The sequence below is a fragment of the Narcine bancroftii genome, chromosome 6 (assembly GCF_036971445.1).
Source record: "Narcine bancroftii isolate sNarBan1 chromosome 6, sNarBan1.hap1, whole genome shotgun sequence".
Lineage (NCBI taxonomy): Eukaryota > Metazoa > Chordata > Chondrichthyes > Torpediniformes > Narcinidae > Narcine > Narcine bancroftii.
Window position 1 is genome coordinate 132,718,121 of NC_091474.1, and position 8,846 is coordinate 132,726,966.

The following is an 8,846-nucleotide window of genomic DNA, read 5'->3' on the forward strand; positions in this document are numbered from 1 at the left end:
GACAATACTAACCAAACAACCCATTTTCAAAGGAAATATAAAGCCATGAATATTCTCAGTTCTCATTTGCAGCTGTACTGATTTTTTTCAGAATTTTGGTGGCATACTTTTTAATGTTCCTAGGTGGACTCCTGTCCAAGTACTGACCAGTCTTGTTCCTCCTTAGCTTCTGAGATCAGACAATTCCCGGAGTATCCAGACTATTAGCTGCTTCCAGCACTTTTTTATTTCAGGTTTTCAACATCTACAGCAGCTTTCTCTTGCTGAAACTTTTGTCATATGTATCTCATTAAAATTTCTTGAGTTAAATTCTACTTTTTTCAGAGCCGATTATGTTTTATTATTGGCCTTAAAGTGCAATTTAATTGTTTTCTCATTCCGAGATATAGCACGGTAAAAGGCCCTTCTAGCCCATGAGCCAGGACTGTCCAAATACGCCCATGTGACCAATCAAGCGACTAACTTCTAAGTCTTTGAAATGTGGGAGGAAACAAGAGCACCCGAGTGAAGCCCATGCAGTCATGGGAAGAACATATAAACTCCTTGCAGTGTTAGATTTGAACCTGGGTAACTGGTGCTGTAATAGCATTGTGCTAACCACTGCACTAATTGTTCTGGATGATAATGCGATAAATTGGATCAACAAGTTTACTGATGACATAAAGATAGGAGGCACTTTGGACAGCGAGGGATATTTTCAAAGCTTGCAAAGGGATCTGGACCAAATGGGAGAATGGGCCAAAAAATGGCAGATGGAGTTTAATGCAGACAAGTGTGAGGTGTTACAGTTTGGAAGGGCAAACCAAGGTGGGGCATGGTAAATGGTAAGGCACTGAGGAATGCAGAGGAACAAAGAGATCTGGGAATACAGATACATAATTCCCTGAGGGTAGTGTCCCAGGTGGACAGGGTTGTAAAGCAAGCTTTTGCCATCTTAGCCTTTACAAATCAAAGTAACGAGTGTAAGAATTGGTATGTTATGCTGAAGTTCTTTAAGACATTGGTAAAGCCAAATTAGGAATATTGTGTGCAGTTCTGGTTGCCTAACTACAGGAAGGATATTAGTAAGATTGAGAGAGTGCAGAGAAGATTTACTAGGGATGTTAACCATATAACAGTTTATGGCATGAAAACAGGCCATCTCAGCCCTACAAATCCATGCCAGTTCATTCAAACAACTCCGCTAGCTCCCCCCACCTATTCTCCGCCCATAACCCTCTAACCCATGTATATATCCAGCCTCCTCTTAAATGAAAGAATTGACTGCCTCAACTATTTCCTCTGGAAGATTATTCCATTCAGCAACCACTCTCTGATTGAAGAAACATCCTCTAATGTTTCTCCTAAAATATTTCCCCCTTACCCTCAACTTGTGTCCTCTTGTTTCAACCTCCCCTGCCCTCAGAAGGAAGAGTCTACTTGCATCTAGTCTATCTATTCCCTTCATAATTTTAAACACCTATATCAAATCCCCTCTCAACCGTCTACAATCTGATGAATAAAGTCCTAACCTCTTCAGTCTTTCTCTGTACTCTAGGTATTTTAAGCCAGGCAACATCCTTGTAAATCTTCTCTGCACCCTCTTCACCTTATCTATATCCTTCCTATAATTTGGAGACCAGAAATGAACACAATACACCAAACCTGGGCTTACCAATGCTTTAAACAGTTGCAGCATCACTTTCCATCTCCTATACTCTATGCTACGATTTATGAAGGCTAGCATACCAAATGCCTTCTTAACCACTCTATCAACATGGGAATCCATGTCAAGGAACGCTGCACCATTACTCCAAGATCTCTTTGCTCTTGTGCATTCCCCAGTGTCCTCCCCTTTACTACATATGTCCTACTTTTATTTATTTTTCCAAAATGAAGCACCTCATATTTTTCTATATTAAATTCATTCGGCCATCTTTCAGTCCAACTCTCCAGACAAACCAAAACCCTCTGTAATCCCTGAAAACCTTCCTCACTATCCACCACTCCCCCTATTTTTGTATCGTCTGTGTATTTATTTACCCAGTTAACCACCCCATCATCCAAATCATTAATATAAATTATGAACAACAGGGGACCGAGCACCAATCCTTGAGGTACTCTGCTCATCACAGGCTTCCATCCTGACAGATAGTTGTCCACCATAACCCTCTGCTGTCTCTCCTCCAGCCACCTCTGAACCCATCTTACTATTTCTTTATTAATCCTTAGTGACTGAACCTTCCTTACTAACCTTTCACGTGGAACCTTATTAAAAGCTTTACTAACATCCAGATAGACTACATCAACTGCCCTACCTTCATCCACCTTTCTTGTCACTTCTTCGAAAAACTCAACAAGGTTCGTCAAACATAACTTCCCCTTCACAAACCCATGTTGGGTGCTCCTGATCAATCCCTGCTTATCTAGATATTTATACACACCATCTCTAAGAATACCCTCCATAACTTTCCCTACCACCGAAGTCAAGCTTACAGGCCTATAATTATTTGGCCAACACCTCGTGCCTTTTTTAAACAAAGGAACTACATTAGCAACCTTCCAATCCCATGGCACCACACCCTCCTCCAGTGATAGTTGAAAAATCACTGAGAGTGCCTCCACTATCTGCTCCCTGACCTCCCTTAATATCCTGGGGAAAATCCCATCAGGATCAGGAGACATTCACTTTTACTGACCCTAGAAGCTCCAAACTCCTCTCTTTACTAATCCCTATCTTTTCCATAACTAAGCCATTTTCCTCACTTATCTCACATAGTCCAAAGTCCATTTCCTTCATGAACACAGATAAGAAAAAAATGTTTAATGTCTCTCCCATCTGATATGGTTCCTTGCAGGGTCTTCAGGAGTTGAGTTACAGGGAAAGATTAAACAGGCTAGGATTTTATTCCTTGGAACAAAGAAGAATGAGGGGAGATTTGATAGAGGTTTGCAATATAATGAGAGGCATAGACAAAATTTATGCAAGCTGCCTTTTCCACTTAGATTGGAGGAGATAAATATGAGAGGTTTTAACGAGGTGCTACACATAGTGCTAATGAAAGAACACACAGACGCCACTGTGGCTGGAGCAAGAAAGATTTAATTTTAAAAATGGCACCACTTTTAAGTCACTTCCTGTCCCAAGCTTTTCAGCTGGAAGTGACATCATTACATCATCCCAGCATGATCCATTTGTAGTCCTTCTGGCCGTTGAAGAAAGAGACCCAGTGCCACCTTGAGCACAGCTCTGCTCTAACCCTACATCCGACATTTTGACTGACAGTTCGCATGATCGCGGTACTGTTACACCACCTTCCCCCACCCCCCCACACCCAGAACCATCAACACAAATGTTCACAACAGAGTGGTCATCCAGTTGGGAGGTCTGCCCTGGCGCTGTAGTGCTGAAAATTCCACTGGCCTAGTTAAGTCCAAATGGACCGGCTTAAGGCCCCCAACATCCAATATAAAAGTGGACCCAATGTTTCTAAGCACTCGGAAAGGTCCCTCATATGGCCTTTGTAATGGTGGTCCATACACGCCCCTCCACACGAAAACACAAGTACAGGTACGTAGGTCTCCAGGAACACGTAACTGTGGCTGACCATAATGTGAAGTAGGAATTGGTGCCTGGTTATCCAACTTATCACAGAGCCTGTCCAGCACCATAGAAGGCTGATTTTCATGCCCCCAAGGAGCTGGCACAAAATCTCCGGGAACAAAGAGGGGTGAACCGTAAACCAATTCAGCCATTGAGCAGTGTAGATCATCTTTCAGAGCCGTGCAGATGCCAAGCAGCACCTAAGGTAGTTCATCCACCTAGTTTGGTCCAGTGAGGTGAATCATCAATGCTGATTTAATATGTCGGTGGAAGCGTTCTATCAGGCTATTGGACTGGGGATGATACACGGTCGGGTGGTGGAGTTGAAACCCCCATAATTTAGCTAAAGCCAACCATAGGCTGGAGGTGAACTGGGCTCCACAATCTGAAGTGATGTGCGTAGGGCGGAGGGAGTCCAAAATAAGCCACCCAGTTTGTAATGAATGTCCTGGCACATGACTCAGCAGACATGTCCATCAGTGGGGTAGCTTCTGGCCAATGAGTGAACCAGTCCACCACAGCGAGGAGATACCGGTAGCCCTGCGAGATTGGCAGGGGCCTGACTGCATCTATGTGCGAACTGCTGCAGGGGGCATTAGTGTGATGTTGCACCTTAGTACAGTGGAATTGCAGACATGTCTTCACCCATGCTGTGACCTGCTTCCAGAGTCTGTGCCAAACAAATTTACTGGCCACCAACTTGACTGTGGCTCAGATAGGAGGGTGGGAGAGTCCATGGATGGAGTCAAAGATAGGCCGCTGTCTAATGCAGGGACTATCAGACGAGGTTCACTGGTGGACACATCGTACAGGATCGTATGATCCCCAGACCCCAATTGCATGTCCTCTAATTGGAGTTTGGAAACTGTGGTCCTGTGACTGGAGGTCTCATCTTCCTCTTGTTGTGTGGCTGCTAGCTTCATAAAGTTGATGCCTTCCATCAGAGAGTTCAAGGACCATCTCGATAGGGCATCCACAACAACATTGTCTTTGACTGAGATGAGCAGAACCTGAGTTGTGAACTCAGAGATGTAGGACAAATGCTGTTGCTGGCATGCAGACCAAGAATCTGAAATCTTTGCAAGAGCAAAAGTCACTGGCGTGTAATCGAGGTAAGCTGTAAAAACCCTGCTCTTTAAGAAGTAACGGAAGTGGTGAATGGCCAGATACAGAGCAAGGAGTTCCTTGTTGAAGGCACTATATTTGCTTCTGGAGGTCGGAGATGGTGGCTGAAGGATGCTAGGGGCTGCCAGCATCTATCAATATACTGCCTCAGCACCCTGCCGACCGCTACGTCAGATGCATCAATAGTGAGGGTAGTTTCGACATCAGTCCTGGGGTGGACTAGTAGAGTTGCATTATCTAGGGCTGTCTTCACCATATCGAAACCTGCTGTTGAGTCAGCATCCCACGAGATGACTTTGGTTTTATCCGCCACAATGGTGAAAAGTGGGCGTGTGATGTGGGCCACTGATATTAAGAAGCGGTGATTGAAATTGACCATCGCTCGGAACTTCTGGATGCCCTTGAGTGGGAAAATGTTGAATTGCTTCAACCTTAGAGGGTAATGGCACCACCCCGTCACTGAAAATCCTGTGGCCTAAGAAGTCAATGAAAGTGCGACCGAACTGACACTTTGCGAGGTTGACGGTAAGACCGAAAGCACTGAGGCGCTTGCAGCATTTGCTTTTGTGCACTAGATGTTCCTTGTGGCTATTGCTAGTGACCAGTATGTCGTCAAGGTACATTAACACAAAGTCCAGTCCTCAACACACAGCATCCATAAGGTGCTGGAATGTCTGCTCCGCACTTTTCAATCCAAAAGACATGGTCATAAACTCGAATAGGCTGAAAGGTGCAATAATGGCTGTTTTGGGTATGTCATCAGGGTGCACCGGAATTTGGTGGTAGCCCTTCATTAAATCCATTTCTGAAAAAATGCATGCCCTGTGTAGATTCGCTGCATATGAGGGATGGGATAGTGGTCCGGGATTGTGGAAACATTGAGCCTGCAGTAATTGGAGGAAGGCCTCCAGCCCCCTGACGCCTTTGGCATTATGTGCATGGGCTGTCAAATTGCCGGACTAATCCCAACTCTGCCTTGGCATGGAGAAGAGGGCCCTGGATGGAAATATGGTGTACCACATGGTAGCGCTGAAATAAGATGTCAGTACAGACAGGAATTCAACCAGGATCCTGGTGAATTCATTGTCCGAAAGGGCTAAGGATTCCAGGAGTCGGGCTGGTGCCACGCGCAGGGAAAAGATTTGAAATGTACGTGCATGGACCAACCTCTTTGCCTTCAGGGAGAGTGAAATTCCATGTGAATGGGGTGGAACCAAACTGCAATTGGACCCTGCACTTAACAAAAGTGCGAATTGTGCCGCAGCTGGCAGCCATGAACCTGAGCCCCTGTGCCCTGTTGTGAGTTTCATACGCTGTAGGTGGCAGAATGCTTATTTCAGCCCTGGTATCCACCAGGAAATGATGTCTGGACTTCTTGTCCCGCACATACAATTGGCTGTCACGGTGGCCAGCCACCGTAGCTATTACCGACAGCTGGCCTTGCCGTTTCCTGTATAGGTGCAAGGGGGGGGGGGGGGCAGTGCACTGGTAGACTGGATTGACGGGTTGACGTTCTGACAGTGGACTCGACTGATGCTGGGGTTGCGAAATCTGGAGCACAGAGAACGCTTTGTCCTGCCTAGCTTTCCACAGTCAGTCAGCCAGGAGGGCCACTCCACAGGGATCAGTGAAGTTGGCATCAGTTATAAGGTCATAGTTTTAAGCTGAAAGGAGAAAGGTTTGGGGAACAATAGGTTTAAATTTTTCACTCAAAGAGTGGTGAGAGTGTGGAATGAGCTGCCATCTGATGTGGTGAATGCAGGCTCGATCATAAATTTTAAGAATAAATTGGAAAAATACATGGATGGGAGAAGTCTGGAAGGTTATGGAATAGCAGTTCAATAGGACTAGTGCTATGATGGTCAACATAGACTAGAAGGGCTGAATTTTGTGCTGTAGCATTCTATGGTTCTGCCCACTGATGAATTCTATTTCTCCTATGCAGAACATTGAATCTGAAAATTACAGGATCACAAAATGGTGGCATAATGAAAGGAGACTAATTGGTCTTTTGAGTCCAAAACATCTCAATATAAAAACAGTTGAGATGATCCCACTCTCCTACCATCTGCCTTGAAAGTGTTTCTTTTTGGACGCTCATTCAGCTCCCTCTCCATTCACCGCATAAATAGACTGTTCTCATCTACATCTATTTATTTTGCCAGTCACCTTCAATCAATATTTCCTGTGTCTCAGTGTGAACTATCAATCCATTCTGTCAATATCTTTCATGACTTTAAACACTTCATTCATAACCTCTCTTTTCAGGAGAAAAGCATCAAATTCCCCACTTTAACAATAACTGAATTCTCTCATGCCTCTGTGTGCTCTCCTTGAAGTCCTAAATTGTGTGAACCGAAGAGCAGACAGTAGCCCCTGTTAAATTGCAGCATCCGGGTAGCCCTCCTGAGACCCGGGTGCGATTACTGGGGCAAAGGTGCTGGAAGCATCTTTTAAAATGCAGGGGGATTGACCCATTAAATCGCCAACCCAGCAATGACGCATCACGCACTCACTGGAAGTACTGGCACATGTTCAGATGCTGGCTGCCCAGTAACGTATGCATACAAGCGCTGACGACATTGGAAATGCGGGTCGGCCATTTTCATTTTTAAATAAGCCATGGACGAGATCTAGGTAAGTTTAACTGGGTTTCTTGACTACCTCTGAGGTAGGTCAGGGACTCAGTTGGGTTCTGACGGGGTTGACCAGTTCAGACCTTTTCTAACTGCCACGTAACTGGGGCGCTAACCAGGAAAATTGCCCAGTTAACTCATTTTATTTATTTTTTATTTATACTTTTTAAATCAAATAACATCAATTATAACTTATTCATACAGAAAGTATATAACTGAATAAATCCCCCTCCAACCTCCCTCATTCACCCCACTAACACCCACCCTCCTCCCCCTACTATCCACTAAGAAAGAAGAAAGGTGACCATCATTTAAAGAGCATTCAACTATTTAGCTGTGGAAAGTGAGACAACCACCAGAACAGATTGAAAGATTAAATCTTCAAACCAAGAATTTTTAGACATGGGCTCAATATTTTAACAAAAAAAATATCCCTCAGATTATGTTATCTTTTCTAAAGGAATACAGGATTTCATTCCTAAAACTGAATCAGATTTCCAGGTAATGGCCCAAAATTTTTTAGTAACAGCCAAAGTTAAACATAGAAATTCAATTTGATACATAGTTAGTTTTAATCCTAAGGCAATCGACATAATGTCCCCTAATGAAAACAACATTGGATCAAATGGAAGACTCACTATTAATACTTTTTCAAAAATAATTTAACTTGAATCCAAGAAGTCTTAACCTAAGAACAGGTCCAATTCGAATGAAAAACACACCTATCTCTTCACCACATCTAAAATAGATCCGAGGAAATAAAATAATATTTCTTTAATTTTTCAGTGGTTAAATATAGTTGATGTAGAAAATTATATTGTTCAAATCAATATCTTACATTTGTAACCTTAATCATATGGTCTTAACATAAATTTCTCTAAACATTTTCATCGATCCTGTTTAACTCAGATTCCCATTTTAATTTTGCTTTATGAATATTTAACCGACATTTTATTTTGTAACAACATACATTTTAGAAATAAACTTACTTGTTTCTTCCTCAGTAAGTTCCAAAGCAGATTGTCTAGGTAATTTTAAACTATGACCTAATTTTTCCAATAAAAAGGTTTTGACCTGTAATAGCAAAAAAAGGTTAGGAACAAAGTTTTTCCTTCTGATTAAAAGATACAAACTTCCCTACTTCAAAACTTTAAATCCCCAATTGATTCCATTTCTTTAAAAACTGATTATTGACAGTAAAAGGATAAAATGTTTATTTTGATATAAAAGCATTTTTGCTGAAATCTTTCCTTTACCACCTATCCCATAATCAATTCTATTCCATATTTCAATTAAATGTTTCAATATTGGTGGGTCCCTACCAATTAACAGTTTTGAATTCCATTTATAAAAGTTAATCCCATTTTACATGGTATTTTGAAGGCCTTAGTGTCACTGAACCTATGATTTACAAAGGAACAAAATAATGTACAAATAAAAGCTGGCAATTTGACCCAGGTAGCTGCTGCATCATTCAGTGGTTGATCTTATACTTCAGCAAT

General features: G+C 42.7%; 1 long non-coding RNA gene across 1 annotated transcript in view; it reads right to left on the reverse strand.

The window, feature by feature from the left end:
* LOC138737597 (uncharacterized) overlaps positions 1-8,418 on the reverse strand; it is a 28,598-nt gene extending 20,180 nt beyond the window's left edge. The window contains exon 1 of the long non-coding RNA XR_011341047.1: positions 8,334-8,418. This is a non-coding gene — a long non-coding RNA (uncharacterized lncRNA). The remainder of the gene's footprint in view (positions 1-8,333) is intronic.
* Between the last annotated feature and the right edge of the window lie 428 nt (positions 8,419-8,846).